At 31.0% G+C, this 16,752-nt stretch overlaps 1 protein-coding gene across 3 annotated transcripts in view; it reads left to right on the plus strand.

Moving 5' to 3' along the window:
- The first annotated feature begins 4,445 nt into the window (after positions 1–4,445).
- The window catches only part of LOC139485110 (glycine receptor subunit alpha-2-like), a 49,694-nt gene continuing 37,387 nt past the window's right edge, over positions 4,446–16,752 (plus strand). The window contains exon 1 of one of the 3 annotated variants that reach the window (XM_071269239.1): positions 4,446–4,776. The gene's annotated coding sequence lies outside the window, so the exon portion shown is untranslated. Of the gene's footprint in view, positions 4,777–9,983; positions 10,183–16,752 lie in introns of those variants that run through there. The other 2 variants (XM_071269242.1, XM_071269240.1) reach the window with 2 other exon arrangements.

Here is a 16,752-nt window from a genome sequence, read left to right on the forward strand (position 1 = left end):
TATTAATCGAGCTAATATTTCTAAAGTTATAGGTTTGCGACTATCTACTACATCATATAATTTGTCCTTTCCTTTCAACATTTTTTTGTATAATAAACGATGAAGTCAAATCTGTGAGCTCATTTATTCGTAAATAATAGCTTAAACCTGATAAGTACACCTTAACCGTTGCAGGAGCATACCCTGATTTTGATAAATAAGCAACATAATTTACTAAATGCGAAATACTGGGCGGCCATGTATTTCCGAAACCTTCTTCTAATCTAAATGAAACAAATGAAGTCAGTCCATTGTTATACGTTTTCCATGTGTTCTGAGAATTCGATGCGTCCAATAGCTTTGCTATTTCTGGCCTAAAATGATCCAAAATTCCTCCGGAATTGTAGCTGGATGTGTATCTGTTGTCAGAGCCAGATTTTTGAATTTCTGAAATTTTTTACGAGAAATACAATCTGCAATTATATTTGTATCACCAGGATTGAACTGTGCTTTTATGTGAAAATTGCATAATAACGACCAATATACTATGTGTCTAACAAGGTTCATAATTCGTATAGATTTTGAAGTCTTCTTATTTAAAATTTCAACCACGGCATTATTATCCGAATTAAATAAAATTTTCTTTTTTTGAAATAGATTACCCCATAAATAAACAGATAGTGCAATAGGTATCATTTCTAAATATGATATATCCCTGAGAACGTCAGTACCAGACCATTCTACAGGCCATTTAAGAAAAGCCCATTTACCTTTGAAATAGCAGCCACACCCTTTTGTTGAACCACCAGCGCTGTCAGTAAATAGTTGTAAAACTGAATTTGAAGTCCAATCAATGTCAAACATGTAACTAATGCCGTTAAATTTGTCTAAAAACAATTCCCATACCAATAAGTCTTGATACATGCCTTCTGTGATTCTGACATAATGATGTGGTTTTTTTGCGTGATTACTTGCCAGATAAATTCGTCTGCTAAATGCTCTGCCGACAGGTAGAGCTTTTGCACAAAAAGCTAATGACCCACACAAAGATTGTAGGTCCCTTAAAGTGATCTTTTTCCTACCCAATACCCATTTAATTTTCGACTTTAACTCCAATACTTTGTCCTCCGGAATTTGTATTAGCATTTTTTCTGTGTCTATAAGTAAACCTAAATAACTAAGTTTTGTTGTAGGGCCTTCTGTTTTTTCATGAGCAATTGGGACTCCAAGACGACAACATACTCTATCAAAACTATTCATCAGATTTTTACAATCCTCAGTATTGCTTTTACCGGCAAATAAAAAATCATCCAAATAATGATCAAGATTATCTGAATTGGACTCATTCATGACAGCCCATTGAATAAAAGTTGAAAATTTTTCGAATAAGCAATTTGATTCTGAGTACCCAACAGGCAATGATTTATCTATGAAATAATATTCATTAAGTTTAAACCCTAATAGATCAAAGTCCCCTGGATAAATTTTTAGCAATCTGAAGGCGGATTTAATGTCTTTTTTTCCAATTTCCACATTTGAACCCAATCTTTTAATCAAATCAATAGCATTGTCGAAAGACGAATACTTTACTGTAGTAAACTTTTCATCAATAAAGTCATTTACACTCAAATTTGGCGGAAAAGATAAGTGCGTAATCAACCTAAATCCACCAGTTTTCTTAGGAATTACACCGATAGGCGAACACCTTAGATTAGATATAGGTCTAGTCAAAAAAGGACCAGCTATGCGACCATTTTTTTACTTCACTCATGACTTTTTCCCATGCCACCCAAGGATTTTGGATGACTGAATGTAAATTTTTTGATTCAATCCTACATCGTGGACCAAAATAATTTAACCTAAAACCTTCAGAAAATCCCTTATATAATATCATTGCATCATGTTGATTTGGGTAATTGAAAAGGAGTTTATCTAATTCTGTGACATTGATCGGAGTAAAGCCAAGACACCATATGTCCAGCGGATTAATTAAAGATTCTGAAAAATATAAAATTTAATTGTTAAATGTGTGTGGTGCGGCCATTCGAAGGGCAGGGAATCTGCTTCCTCGAGGTCTAAATCCTTGATTCGAATTCGCTGCTCTTTGAAAATGTGTTTGAGTTCTAGGTGCAAAATTTCTAGCAACTCTTACTGTATTTTGATATGTGCCTCGGGCTGCATTTTGAGCACGAGCATATGCCTGGTTGCTATTTGCTTGTTGTGGACAGCCAGCGAAAGGGTGGGCCATTCCGCATTTCATACATAAATGGGTGTAAAAACAATTTTGTCGATGACAAGCTCCCTTAAAATTGTAATCATAGCATGGTCGATTACCTACACTTGTCTGTTGAATTGTATTACCCTCCGGTTCCCCATTAGCTATGACGGTGTACCATAAAATGCCATCAATGGAAGACCAAGATCTTGTAGGATTGTTTGTCATTCTTAATCTAAATTGCTGGTCATAACAATAAATCTTCTCAAAAGACACTTGTGTACCTCTAATGATTGACATATAAGTGGTCAATTCATTAGCTAAATTTGGAAAACGTTGAATAAATATTTTCATATAGTTTATAAATGCATCAGTCCATGACTCAATGTTTTAAATAGATTTAGCTTTGCTGTTTTTGTTTGATGTGATTACAAGTGAACCGGCTGCATTATCATAACTTATAACATTTTGAGGTCTGTCAATTTGACTAATAAAGTTTTGATAAAGAAGTAATGACAAATCTATGTATTCTCTATTCCATATTTTTTCTTTTAAATTTTGAGATACGTAAACATCACATTCTGACTGATTAGGTATAAGCATAGGATCATTATTTATCTCACCATTTTGATTAGGCATTGGTACAGGAGCTGGAATTTCAACTTGCGCAAATGGCGCTTGTACGTTCAGCGCTGGTGTTACGGGACCTTGCAAGGCAGGCTGTCTTTCAATAGGCAAAGGAGCCTGGATTGGTAGAGGAAGAGGTGCTTGTACTTCACCAACAACTGCCCCCACATCTTGAATTCCTGGTGCAGCAACTGCACGGTTCCTCCTTCCGCGTCGTCTCTCTGGTGGTTGAGCTTCAACAACGGGCACTCGTGCGCTCCCATTTCTCCGTCGACCAATTCTAGGCATTTGTATAAACGAAATAGGTTAAAAATTGAAGTACTGACTAACATCACATAATTAGTATCATCTGTCTCTTAATTTAATTTATTTTTTTAACAGTATCAATGCATCGACTTCAATATTAATTTACTCATATCTATCAACTCAATCATTTGATCTTAAATCAATAATTTAATTCCTTAAATTGTCTCTTATCTAAATAAATGTCTCACCGGTACATGTATATCACGAGAATGACGTGTAAAATATATAAATAAGAATAATTTACTTAATCTGTAAACATACACATACCTGCCTCTACGAATTATAACAGGTATAATACTTTTACATTCTGCATCAAGGATAAATTAAAATCAATGTGAAATTAAAAATATTTAGGCAATGCATGTACCGTAAATTCGACGAAGTAATAAGTTAATTTAATTATTACAAAAAACATAAATGAAATCTTTAAATCCGAATTAAATTCAAAATATGAATTCTTAAACGAACTAATTAAAACAATACTTATCTTGATAATGTATGTAAAATATTTCTCTTAATTTTTTAACGTCCACTCTGTTCGGTTTTCAAGGTAAAAGAGACCGTTGAATTGCACGGACTTTTATTACTCGGCTGTCACATGCTCAAATTAGCATAATAAGAGTAAGGACGACTCGATTTGTCGAGTCTCAATACATGTATATGTTAATTCAATAAATGAATTTAATTTTCATTTAATTAAATTCTATTATGTATCCTACGAATATCTACATTTGCTTCATTCTACAACAGATTCTTTTATAGAAATTGGAGGATTATTATCTCAGTTAAATCATGTTAACAAGAAACATGCAAGTGTTTTATGTTTTAAAGATTAATATTTTCTTTAACTTAATGTATTTTGGGTATACACGTATAGGCAATAATTTTGCTTTCTGATTTTCATAATTTTCAACATTTCAGTTACAATGTATGACGACTTTATATCTATTTGAATCGCAAACGACACAATTATCTTTTAAAAAAAAACATTAAACAATCACTGATAATTGTGTATGACTTTTCAAATCAATTTACATATAGAAAATTAGTATGGCTTAATTGCACAAATTCCATTGGAAATGTTACACTGTTGTACATCTTTCCTACTGATAAAACGTTTTGGCCCTCAACATGCATGAAATAATTGCCAGTGGCAATAAAGTAAACAAAATTCTGTAATCAAGTATAATGGAATGCTCATACAACCAATTATCGTACAGACACTGTTTCTGATAGATTCTGATGTGACTAAAAGATTTGATTGGCGAACAATTATAATGAGCATTAAATCCGCTGGATTTTTTACACTAGTGAAACATTTGTAGAATAGTATTAAATAAAATCATTAAACCTCAGTCAACACAGATGTACTATACATGTTGGATTTTTTTCTCGCGAGTTAAGGTAAAGAATTGATTACAGACAACAGTTAATTGATATTTATCCAACAGTCTATAATACAATAAGTATAATTGCTTTCAGACGCACGTGTTATTTATGTCCTAGTGACCAGTGATGTCTTATGTATTGTGTGAAGAATTGCATATTTATATGTAAAGACACGTCGGATGATACAAAATTATGTCATTATTTTTATTCACTGTGGATTGACGTGAATTTTTAAATCTACATTTTAAAAAAGTAAAAAGGTAAGATTTCTTGGCTTTTGTTTTATTGACTTATTTATCGTGGTACGAATGAGTATATCACGTTTCGAAGTTTGATTTCAACGTAAATAGGATAAGAAAAGAAGTTAAACGTGTCAAGTCATAGCAAATGACAAAAAGATCAATAACAGCTGTACATTTTAAATGCATAAGACTATATATGTATTTAATATATGGAATGAAATTTAAATGCACTACAACATGTCTAACTTCAACTAATAATAACCTTGATAGTATTGTGTTTCGTAGATTTCAAAAACCTTAAAATCAATCACAACTTTCTATATTGAACAATAATATTGCCATCTTCAACGAGAAAACATTAAGTTATTTGCATGTGTCGATCATAATAACGACGGTCAATATGTTAGATAAATGATAAAAAAAAAAAACAAATGTCATGACTTGTGGGGATTTAACCACAAAAGACAGAAAGATCAATATGAAATAATGGTCCATTAAAGTATTTTCTTACAATTTTTACATCGACAATATTATACAACATCAGGTTTTATTTGTTTTATTTATACAAGGTAAACTTAAACAGATGTACATGCATGAAATATTAATGTACTATTATAGGGACAATACTTAGACTGTTCTTCACCTGAAAGGTGTTTGTTAAATCACGGTGTCATCTACTTTATCTCAAATTGGACATACAGCCAGAACAAGCTTTGTCTTTTATATATTTCACTTTTCTACCTCGTAGCATTGCATAGTTTGTCAACAAATATAATCAATATTTGAACATCTGGTACAGCTGATTCCCCCAGATGATACAATGTCTGACCTTGCTTTCACATTGCAGTAATGATCTTACAGCTTCTTTTCGTGGTTTACCCCATAGTATATACAAATGAGCATAACTAAGCAGTTGATATGTTGGTATAGAATTTGTTTTCTTTCCGTATTCTACATTTTTCTATCTGTTGTCGATAAACAAGTGAAAAGTCGGGGATGTAGAATCATTTAGTAACTGGTTTTAACTTCGCTGTATGAAACATATGTATGTCCAAAGTAACTATTGTTGTCAATGGAAATAAGTTGTCAATGATGTTGACAGCAGATCTTTCGTTTAAACCAATTCTCAAATTGTCTATTCTCTAGTCGAGTTATAGTTGAATCATATACATAGTACTGGTATAAACACTTTTGCATTGTCGAAGACTAATTTGTCATCTTGATCTTTACTGCTATCATTATGTTTCCTGTCAACAAGTATACCATCGATATACACATCACATTATTCTATTTTTATTCTTATGTATAATTACCGTAATCATTATTACCGCACAGGAGAATGACAAAATGCAAATCAACTCAATGACCTAAATAAATAAACATTTCATTAACGCCTAATTCTTCAAAGTTTGTCTTATGGATTTAGTTTTCAATTATTTTGCCTCGAGCATCAATGACGAGAAATTAATTCAAGAAATGCCCATCTTGTGCAGCAAACTGGTTGTTATTTCTTCCACCATGCATCTACATGTTATATTGTTATGAATAACACATTATTCATCTTGTTACATCTCTATCGTATTTGCTTAATATATATATGATACATAGAATACATCATGTACATTTACAGTATTACCTTATATACATCAAACATTGGTCCGATGTGTGTTTAATCAAGAAAATCATTCAGAGACTTGTGTGCATAAAATGAAATTCTAAATCGGAGGTGTGCTTCTCAATCAAAGTACAACAACGTTTTTTTAAAGCATGTTTTTCGTACCGTTAATACTCCAGAACTTTACAATGAAATAGAAGTCTTTTATTGGTCGTTCTAAATTTTTTCTTGTTAGCAAGTAGTAAAGATATTGCAACATCTTGGGAGATTTCTTCCGACGAACAGCAGTGATATATATAGAGATATATAATGGCAGATGCAGTTTTGACTTATTTCAAATTGTAGATAAAATAACTCTATTAAATAATTATCGAAATACTGTAAAAATCAAGTGTTAATATTTTGACAGTTTCGTTTTAATACGAAAGTTGAGTGTTTTTCATGGCCAGGATATTGGAAACTTAACAAATCAATAGTCTTCAAACCGCAGTTGCTAAAACATACTGACAGTATTATTATCCCTTTGTTTCTAATAAAGATAACACGAAAGATTCTAACAGTTAAAGAATCCATTTCCACTGCTTTTAGCGTAAATGGAATATACTTTTAATATTTATTAATAATCCCTAGATACTTATTATAACATTGCAGCTAATACAGATACTATTATTACATAATCGTATATAGAACAGACATACACTTATAGAATCGTGATCTTCACGAACATATGCACACGATAGATAGTCATGTCGTGTATGAAATAGTTGTAGTTATGCGGTTCTAAATAAATGGAAAAAAAACTACAAAAACAAACAAATGAAAACTTGAATGATAAACAAGTATATACCTCTTTGGTAAAACGATCTCTTTTGTTTGTCGATGAATAACCTCCTCTTTCACCGGGTGCATGACATTTAAGCAAAACATTTTAAAATACTAGGAGATATTTTAGCGCAGACACTAGAACCCATTTTTATTACACAGTCAGGGGACTTACTTTAAAAAATTACTTCGAAATCACTGATTCAAGTAACATTTTGTCCACAAATGTTGGAAGTAAGATTAGTCTTTTATTAATAATTTTCTATTGAAGTATTTCAAATAAACCACATAGTCTAGACTAAGGGCTTTAAATTTACAATAATAATGCTAGATACTTATAATTATTAGCATCCGTGTTGAAAAGAAGATCGGTCATGTCAGGTGATGACCTTATACTGAATCTGGGGTAATGACATGAAGAATACTTCTTTAAGTAATACAATTACCTCTTTTTCTTCAAAAACATCACTCCTTTAAGTATTATTATTGAAATAATCCCCATTAAATTCAGCACCCCTGAAGATTAAAATTTTATTACAGAATCTGTATAAATGAAACCTTGATTTTCTCAGTAAAAATACTGCCTCTGCTGAAATATCTATTAAGAGAGTTCAGTTCATATCTAAAGCCTAAATTAAAGCATTGTTTCAACAAATAAAATGTACAGCTAAATGATTGCATCAAATGCATAAACATTGCTACTTAAAAGAAGCAAACTGTTTATTTTCTTTTAAATTAAAATTTACTAATTATAAAACCTAATTCAAGACCTAAAAGTTTGGTAAATTTACAAAATAACAAAATCTCAATTTGTAACGTTTTTGTTTTTTTTATAAATCACATATTTTAGTAATTATCATAACTGGTAAAGCGGTCATTTATTTCTCTGCTCCGACTTTCTCTGTCTACCTTCGACGTGAAAAATGACAATCCTTGACAATCAGGATTATAGTTGGAGACATCTCTCAAACGTTGAGAATCATGTGTCGGACCCAATTCGCTACAAATCTTGACATAGTGATAAATTATTTAACCGAAACAACCATCAACTTATGTTCCTTATGGGTGAAAAAATCAGTCAATTACATCTGTTTAAGAAATATTTACCTCCAAACAGCTTAACCAATTGCGTATCAAAATTGTCATATAGTATCTTAGTTTTAATGTGAAATGAACATGATTATTTTGTGTATAGACAGTAGTGACTAAAGGTACATGCAGAAATTAGACACACAAAAGCATAATTAAAACGTGTCAATATTCGTTCTTAATCTCATATACATGAAAAAAATTATATTCTATTGATTTTGAAATAAAGGATTATACATCAAATAAAGCTACGTATTAATATTAAATTGATCTTTAAAAACGATGTCAACACTTACGCAAATGATTTCAATTTTTTTTTTTTTTTTTTTAAGTTTTCTTTTTTCCGTAACAAAATCTTGTCTTCTTCTCAAATGACCTAGGCCCGTATGCATCAATATACTATAAACAATATTTGACGAATTGTCCTACGATAAATTAGTTCTACTATTGGATATCTAAACTTGCATGATAAAAGACCTAAAACAGTTTTTTTAAAAGCACTAATGGCCTTAGGTTTTTAAAAATAGCAAAAACGCTAAACGGTTATGATACACATTCAAATTCATTTCTGAATAGTAGCATGAAAGTACTTCAGTTAACTGTGAATGTAGAATTTTTTGCAACGTAAGAAAGTGGTGAAAATTCTAAAAGGGCTATCATTATCCTTTATGGGCCAGGAAATACTACCGTGCCACCTGTACGGAAAAAGTGCACTTTAACAGTTTTAAAATGACCGGAAATCTGCCAATGACATAATATTAGAAACGAGTAAAGTTGATTGCAGACTATATTTTATTGGATTTATAGTAGTTCTACTTGCAAGATTATACTTTTTTTGCGTTTACCGATGTCAACTGACAAAAATGCAAAATTGCCTTGAAATTACAAATTAAGTGGCAGCAACCCAACAATTCATTTGGAAAAATAGATTCATCTAAAACATTCAGGGCTGATAAAACTTCATTTAATGAACACTTTGACCCCATGTCAAATTTGCTCAAAATGCTTCAGTTTTTAAGATATTAGCCAAAAACTGCATTTTACCCTATGTTCTTTTTCAGCCATGACGGTCATGTTCTTTTGACGAAACAGAAAATAAAACACAAGCTTTATTCCAGGTACCCTAAGAATCATTCAGCTAAATTTTTGTTTGAATTAGTTCTGTAGTTTCAGAGCAGAAGATGTTTGAAATAGTTTACACCGGACGGATGACGATGAATGACGACGGACGACAAGTAATGACAAAAGCTCGCCGTTCTAAAAATCTATAAAACACAAAAACAAAATAATCATTCACTGGTTATTTTGTATGACTTTTCTATACAATAATTAGAATCGCAAATCGGTATGGCTTCAATACACATTTCCCTTGAAAACTTAAAAATCCTTCGACCCCAGAAAAACGTTTTTGTCCTCAACATGTATGAAATATTTGCAACTGGGCGTAAAGGTAACACAAAATTTATTATAAAGTGTAATAGAATTATCATTAAACCAGTTATCGTAAAGACATTGTAACTAGTAGATTCTGCTGTGACTAAAACATTTGATTGGTGAACAACTATAATTAGCTGGATATTTTACACTAGTGAAACATTTGTAGACCAGTGTTGAATAAAATCAGTAAATCTCAGTTGACACAGATGTACTATACACATTTTTTCTCGCGAGTTAATGTTAGTAATTGATTGCATACAACAGTTAATTGATATTTTTCCCAACAGTCTAGAATACAATAAGTATTGCAATAAGACGCACATGTTATTCATTTCCTAGTGACCAGTTATTTTTTATGTATTGTGTGAAGAATTACATATAAATATGTAGAGAAGTGTTCGATTATAAAAAATTATGTCGGTATTACGTGAATTTATAAATCTACACTTAAAAGTAAAAAGGTAAGATTTTTTATATTGTGTGTTATTTTCTGTCGTTGTACACGAACAGTGTGTTAACAAGAATTTTTCATATGAGTATATACATGATATATACATGATATATAAGCATCGAAGTTTGATTTCAACGTAAATAGGAAAAGACAAGGCGGTAACGTGTCAAGTTGTATCAAATAAAAAATAAAAGATCAATAAAAGATATATTTTTTAAATTCCTAAGAAAATATCTGTATAGCGAAGAAACTAACAAAACGGGTTTAATCAGTTTTAAATGTTCATGAAAACATACGCAACTTCAAATGATAAAAATCTTAAATATTGTGTTGCGTAAATTTTAAAAACATTTTCATATTGAAAGAAAATATAGTTTTCTTTAGCGTGAACTTAAATGTATAAAATCATTTGCATGTGTCCATTTTTATATTCATGATAACTCAGGAAATATGTGATATCAATGATTAAAACATTTTTTAAAAAAATACATCATGCTGTCACTTAACCTAAAAAAAATAAAGTTCAATACGAAATTTGGTTCCATTAAAGCTTTCACATCGACTGTTTTTACAACATCGGGTTTTATTTGTTTTATTTGACAAGGTAAACGTAAACAAATGTACTTGCAATAATTGCAAAAAAATATCAAAGGAACAACGCTTAGGCTGACCTTCACCTAAACAATATAGGTTACATGTATGCCATATCTACTTCATTGCAATAAAATTAAAGGTACCAATTTTCTTGCACCAGATGCGCATTTTGACAATACATGTCTCTTCAGTGCTGCTCGTGGCCAAAATATTTGCAATCCAAAGCTTATATAAAAGATGAAGAGCTATAATCCAAAAGGTCTAAAAAGTACAGCCAAATCCGTGAAAGGAATGCAAATGAGGCAAACAACCATAACAAGCTTTACCGAAAACACTTAGACTAAAAGTCTTCACCTTATTAAATAGTAAAGGTTACATGCTTAGAAATTCGTTTTACGAAAACAAAAAAGTGTCATTCCAAAGTCATCAATAGTTTCCATAGTATTTTGTTAAATTCATTCTGATATTGTCTATACTCTAGTCGATTTATAATTGAATTCGTTAAATATATTAAGTGTTTACTTGTATAGACACTTGTGTATTGTCGACGACGACTATATTGTCATCAACATCTTTAATGAAATGCACATCTTGTGCAGTATAATTACTGTCATATCTTCACAGGATGCTAATATTGTTATAAATAACAAATCATTTACCTTGTAACATATCTACTATATGGGCTAAATGTATGTGTGATACATGGCATACATAATGTGCATACAGTATTACTTTATGTACGTCAAAGCATCTGTATCTTCGAGGTATGTTGAAAGAAGAAAATTAGTCCTACACTTTTGCATATTAAATTACATAAAATAATCCGGAGTGCATTACTCAATTTTAAAACATGAGTTTTTTTAAAAGCATTCGTACCATGAATATTTGATAACTTTACAATGAAATAGAAATCTTTTATTGATTTTTCTACACTTTCCTCTTCTTTTCAAGCAGTTAAGATATTGCAATCTCTCATGGGATTGCTTCACATGATCTACAGTGATATTTACAAAAATATATAAAGGCAGATGTATTATTTCAAATTGTCTTATTTCAAATTTACGTATTTTAGAGATGTTATAATCGTATTAAATTATTATCAAAATACTCTTTACTGTAAAATTCTAGTATCTATAATTCGACTTATTGCTTTTCTAAATATGATATATGAGTCTTATCTATGACCAGGGTATATCAAACTTAACAAATCAATAGTCTTCAAAGTGCACTTGCTCAGACATACTGTATTATATTCCTTTGTTTCTAATAAGGATAAAATGAAAGATCATATCAGTTACAAAATCCATTTTCACTGCTTTTAGCGTAAATGGAATACTTAAATTGAGAATGAAAATGGGGAATGTGCCAAAGAGACGACAACCCGACCATAGACAAAAACAACAGCAGAAGGTCACCAATAGGTCTTCAATGTAGTGAGAAATTCCCGCACCCGGAGGCGTCCTTCAACTGTTTTGTTATCAATAAATAATCCCTAGATACTTATAATAAAATTGCAGCTAATACAGATACTATTATTACATAATTCTATATAGACCAATAATGCAGGCAAACACTGAAAGGGTCGTGATCTTTTCGAACTTTTGCACACCATAGATATATGCATGGCGTATTTAAAATATTTTTGGTTTTGCGGTACTAAAAAATAAAACAAAAATAAAACAAAAACAAATATGAAAATATTAAGTATAAACAATTATTATAAACCTCTTTGGTTAAAAGATCTGTTTTGTTTGTCGATGTTTACCTCAATTTTCAGCGGGCGCAGGACATTTTAGAGAAACACTTTTAACTACATGTGCAAGGGGACACTTTGGCGTAGATCCTAAAGTCCATTGTTAGTATACAGTCAGGGTAATAAACACATTTCGAAATCACTTATTCGAGTAACCATTTGTTCACAAATGTTGGAAGTAAGATAGGTTGTTCTTCAAAACAAATACCTATTGATGTAGTTCGAATAAACCACGACTAAGAGATTTAAGTTTATTTTAGCTTTAAATATACAATAATAATGCTCCAGGGACTTATTAACATTCGTGTTGAAAGGATGACCGGTCATGTCCGGTGATGACCTTGCACTGAATCTGTGATAATGATATGAACATTAAGTTACTTCTTTAAGTATCATCTTCCAAAAAGTAATTGCTATAAGTATAATTGTTTTTTTAATTATTTCTACTAAATCCAACACCCCGAAGAGTAAAATTTTATAACATAATCTGTAAGATGAAACCTTGAGTTTTACATGGAGAATACTGCCACTGCTGCGGGGAAATTTGTTAAGAAAGTATCAGTTTATTATGGAAAGCCTTAATTATAGCATTTACTTTACAAAAATAGAATTTACAGCTAAATGATTGCATCAAAGGCATAAACCTTGCTACTTAAAATAAGCAAAGGTTATTTCTTTATACTAATATTAAGACATTTATAATCTAAAGGTTACATGATTACAATTCGTTAAAACTACAAAATCACAATTTATGACAACATTTAAAATTTGCTAATTAAATTATTGATTTTATAAATCACTTATTTGAGTTATTCCCCTGACAAAGAAGCCAGTTTTTCTTCAGCCGACCTTCGGTGTGAAAACTGGCAATCCTTACCAGTCAGTTTGTTAAAGAAATCTCTCAATCAGATTAAAAAGATGGGAATCATATGACGGACTCAATTCTCTCCGAATCTAGACAAAGTAATAAATTATTTAACCAAGACGACCATTAACTCATGTTCCTAATGGTGAAAATAATCAGTCAATTTCATCTGTTAAAGAAATCTTTAACTTAAAACAGCTGTACTATACAAATTGCGTATCTGGTCATTATTCAAATAGTAACTAAGTTTTCATGTGAAACGAATTTAACTTACACTACATTGTGACATAAAAAAGTAACATGTTAATTAAAACGTGTCAATGTTCGTGTTTCATCTCATATATATATATACTCTATTGATTTTGAAATACAGGATCATGATACATGTAACTTAAATAAATCAAATACAATTGAGAATGGAAATGGGGAATGTGTCAAAGAGACAACAACCCGACCAAATAAAAAACAACAGCAGACGGTCACCAACAGGTCTTCAATGCAGCGAGAAATTCCCGCACCCGGAGGCGTTCTTCAGTTGGCCCCTAAACAAATATATACTAGTCCAGTGATAATGAACGGCATACTAATTTCCAAATTGTACACAAGAAACTAAAATTAAAAAAATACAAGACTAACAAAGGCCGGAGGCTCCTGACTTGGGACAGGCGCAAAAATGCGGCGGGGTTAAACATGTTTGTGAGATCTCAACCCTCCCCCTGTACCTCTAACTAATGTAGAAAAGTAAACGCATAACAATACGCAAATTAAAATTCAGTTCAAGAGGAGTCCGAGTCTGATGTCAGAAGATGTAAACAAAGAAAATAAACAAAATGACAATAGTACATAAATAACAACAGACAACTAGCAGTTAACTGACATGCCAGCTCCAGACTTCAATTAAACTGACTGAAAGATTATGATTTCATCATATGAACATCAGGCACAATCCTTCCCGTTAGGGGTTTAGTATCATACCATCATAACATATATGAGAAGAACATAACCCGTGTCATGCCAACAACTGTTTTTAGAATAAATGTGTTTAGTTCCGATGCAAAGACCTTATCAGTGACTCAATATTAACGCCAAAATATGCAATCTTTTATAATGACTTGACAACAGTATCGTTATTATATCCCTTCTTAATAAGTCTATTCAAAGGTTTTGTAAGTTTCTGGGGTGAATACTGACACCTTTGTGCTTTATAAAGAATATTTCCATAAAAAATTGGATGTGAAATACCTGAAGCATTGGTATTATCTTCAGCTTCAAACGTGATGCTAACATTTACGCAAATGATTTTAATTTTTCCTTTTTGTAGTTTCCATTTTTTTCGATAACAAAATCTTGTCTTCTTCTCAAATGACCTGGTCCAATATGCCAGGTTAAAAGTTAAGGTTTGTTCCAAAAGGAATGATTGTCCTACGATGAATTAGTTCTACGATTTGATATCTTAACTTACATGCTTTTATTCATATCATCCCTCGAATAACTGGATACGCCTCGTCATGGGAGTTGTACATGCCACGATCAACATACCAAGTACTAATAAGTGACAGGAACAGAACTGTACTGCTGACCATTCGGAAGCGATTGTCATTGTTTACTTTACATTGTTGATGTGCGACTTACTAAACTTATGATAAAACTATTGCATTTCCGTACAATGTATCTCTTTTTTTTTTTTAAATAATGACATCACTCAGTCTAAGTCTAGCTATGGCATGTATTGGAAATATTTTAATTGTTTTGTCACATTATTTTCGTGGCATTTAAAGCATATTCATATGCTATTTTAATCATAAACATTCGTTTCTTAGATCAAGGAATTGCATGTTCTGACATAATTGTTTCGCTTCATTAAACAAATCAATAAGGAAAACAAAAAACTGAGAAAAAAACATTGAACACAGCAGGATGTTTGTTGCTTTCATGAAAAGAAACAATAAAAAGGATAAAATTGTGGTAAACGTACCTTTTTGTAATTCTTTTTTTTAACTATCTTGTTGGAATAGATTGCAAATGGACTCTTTCATCTAAAAATAAATTTTACTGTCGTTTAAAATTTATCCAGTTCAATATAATACTCATGATTCATATAACATGTATCAGTAAACCATGTAAGAGGAGGTTCTTTTCTGTATTCTTTAGTTTTTGGACAAATTTTCTTTAAAATTCCTTATCTGTTTTTACCCATTATTCTTTATTTTTCTTGATTTACCAACCCATTATTCTCATGTCTTCATATTATTTCGTATTTTTCTCACTTCTTCATTATTTGTGTCCTTAATTATGCACGTTTTGCTATTTACTCTATTCTAAAACCCTCATCCAGAGCCTACTTTAAGAATCATCATAATATTTTATGCATTGACAAGACCTAACAAATCACATCTTAAAATGTGAAAATATAGTACGAATATTTTCAAACTTATGCATTTTACTTATATTTTTACTTTTCGCTGATACTCGGTTACTGTAACAGCTGCTTTTATCTTTTAAGCTATTTCAAAATAGTTTTAACACTGTAGTTAACAGAACAGTATCAAAACTTGATTTATGGTTAATTTCATCATCAGCCGTTTTCGTTTAAGTTTACTCTGGTATATGAGAGTATAATGAATTGATTATAAAGCAAATATTGCGTTATCCCACTACATTATGAAATAAATAAAAACAAAACCGGCATACGTTATCCATTACTGATACTCAAAGATCAGTACTGGATATTAAAACCTATTTACTTCCTATATTTTTCACATTAGAGGTCCATTTCTAGGGAATGCGCATTTCTCATTTTGCATATTTGATAATCACTACTTCGAATACTTTAGACGAATATTGCAACACTTTATATCGTTTATTTTTTTAGTAATGGACTTGTGATTACAGTTTATCCTTTGATAAGTTATATAAACTTATTTTATATAACGTTTAAATGATTTTCCTTGTCTGAACAACATAAATGTAATCATTGCTGTACGGAACAAGTGCACTTTAACAGTTTTAGAATGTCTGCAAATCTGTCAATGACATAATTTTAGGAACGAGTAAAGTTGATTGCAGACTCTACATTTTATTGGATTTAGCAAAGAAATCATATCAGCAGAAGGACAACATGATGTACGTTTTTTTGACACAATATGATTTGGTGGTAATCAGTAGTTATACATGCAAGATTAAACTTTTTTGCGTTTACCGATGTCAATCTGAAAAAATGCCAATTTCCTTAAAATTACAAATTTAGTGATAGCAACCCAACAATAGTTAATTAGATTCATCTGAAAAAAAATAGATTCATCTGAAAAATTCAGGGCTGATAAAACTTCATGTAATGAACACTTTGAACCCATGTTATATTAGCTGTT

Source organism: Mytilus edulis, chromosome 8, assembly GCF_963676685.1.
Source record: "Mytilus edulis chromosome 8, xbMytEdul2.2, whole genome shotgun sequence".
Classification (NCBI taxonomy): Eukaryota; Metazoa; Mollusca; class Bivalvia; order Mytilida; family Mytilidae; genus Mytilus; species Mytilus edulis.